Source organism: Asparagus officinalis, chromosome 3 (genome assembly GCF_001876935.1).
Source record: "Asparagus officinalis chromosome 3, Aspof.V1, whole genome shotgun sequence".
Lineage (NCBI taxonomy): Eukaryota > Viridiplantae > Streptophyta > Magnoliopsida > Asparagales > Asparagaceae > Asparagus > Asparagus officinalis.
In genome coordinates this window covers 29080155-29082401 of record NC_033796.1, presented here as the reverse complement: position 1 = coordinate 29082401, position 2247 = coordinate 29080155, and positions in this window count along the sequence as shown.

Here is a 2247-nt window from a genome sequence, read left to right as displayed (position 1 = left end):
AATCTCAAGGACATGATGATTAATCAGAAGATGGCCACCTCAGTCAAGAAGATGATATCAAATTTGACTCTTTACAAAAGATGTTTTAGCACTTTTATCGAAGCAGTCAGGCTGATCAATCCCTCCTTGATAAGTCACTTCCCGAAATTCACGGGGACAACCTCTCTAATCTCCGGAATGACTTTCTTCCCAATAACAGGCCGACATCTGTAAAGAGGCGGATGACGAGACTGATAGCATGTCCAACTCTTCCCTGGTAAGTCACTTCCCGGAATTCATAGGGACATGCCCTTAATCTTCGAAATGACTTCCCTCCTAGTGGCAGGCTGGCACTTGTAAAGCAAGAAGACAACTTAACAATCGGTCAACCCACTTCGTGAACCACCCTTATGCATATAAAAGGAAGGGAAAACAACAACAGAGGAGAGATGTAACTAAACTAAGGACTATCAACAACTACACCAAGAACAAGACAACAGTCCTTCTCAAAAAGAGAAAGAACTAAAAGTCTCTGAAAAAGTACCTCAATGGTTCTCGTACTTTCCCTCAATCTCCACTCAATTAGTTCATCAATTAACTTGATCGTATGAGGTATCACGGGGGAACCAGGTACCCGCCCTCTCATGGATCTTTTGTTCTTGTCATTGCAGCGGAAACAAATCCTCAAAGGCAAGGGCTTAGTATAAAAGTCAGAGGAGGAGTCGACCCATTCTTCATTTGATTCTTCTTCACCATCAGTGTGACGACCTAGCCCCCGACCAGCAGAAAATGACCCCGATTGATTGTGTGATAACGAGCATCAACAACTTGGGACTTTTCCTAGAAAATTTATTATTGAGAACTATAGAGGTGGAATAAAGTGCAGATATTGAAATCTTAATCCCAATAATAATCTTACACCACCAATAACACCTTAAATTCAAATCTAAATTCTAGTCCTAAAAAAATAATGCATTAAATTTAATTTAAAATCTTAGTCCTAAACCAATAACATATTAAATTCAAAATTAAACCCTAGTCCAAAATGAATAATATCCTAAATTAAGATCCAAAAAAAGAAACCATGTTAGAATTAACAATTCTCAACCAATAATCTCCCTAACGCCTCGTTCGGTACACGAGAATAAGTAGGGATGAAATGCAACTCCAACTTCTCATTCATGCTTACCAAACATAATGAGTTTAGATACTAGAAATATCATTCTCACTTCTCATCGATTTCCGCTTAACATGAGAATTGTTATTCTTAATGAGTTATTAATGAATTGATATTACTGTTCAAAAAGAATAAAAATAATAAAACAAATTTCGAATACACCCTTCTTAAAAATATACCTGCTTAATTCTTTAATTACACCAAAACATAAGAATCTGAATAAACATTTCATTCCCACAACAATTCCATTCAATTCCATTCCTATATTCATTCCATTCTCACTTGATTTCATTCTCGCATATTAAATGATGCTCGCGTATTAAATGAGACGTAAAATAATGAAGGGAAAAGGAATTGATAAAGTCTATCTTCACAGTATAATTTGATTTTTAATTTAGGATGTAGAGGAGGTAAAAAATTTGCACCGTTCCGAATACACCATTATACTAAATTACTAGTATTTAGACCCGTGCAAAGCACGAATATTAACATGTATTCCGCAAATATTGAACATGTTACTAAAATTAAGTATTTTTCTACAAATAATTTTAATATTCTGTTATAAATTAAGTATCGTGGTTTATTAAGTATAGTTGTTTATAAATATTTGGTTATTATTTGTTTATATATTAGATCAAGTTTAAATCGATAGTTCATTTAGTTTAGTCAAATAATTTTTAATTTGTTTATATATTAGATCAAGTTTAAATCGATAGTTCATTTAGTTTAGTCAAATAATTTTTATTATTTGATTTATAAATGAATAGAATTTAACCTAGTTTAGTCAAATAATTTTTATTATTTGATTTATAAATGAATAGAATTTAACCTAAGGTATGTTTGATTAGGTAGTTTATTAAATATATAATTTGATAAATTTTTTAATAGAATTTAACCAAATGTATGTTTGAAAGTTCATTAACCGTGTGATTTGGTAGTCCTATTAATAGAACTTATTGCAAATGTTTCTTATGTAAATATTTATTTACAAATGATACCCATGGTACCCAATATAAATCGCTGGGTTCTAGGGCTAGGGTTCACATTTCTCATTTCCTTTTATCGGCCGCCTCCTTCACATCTGATCAAGT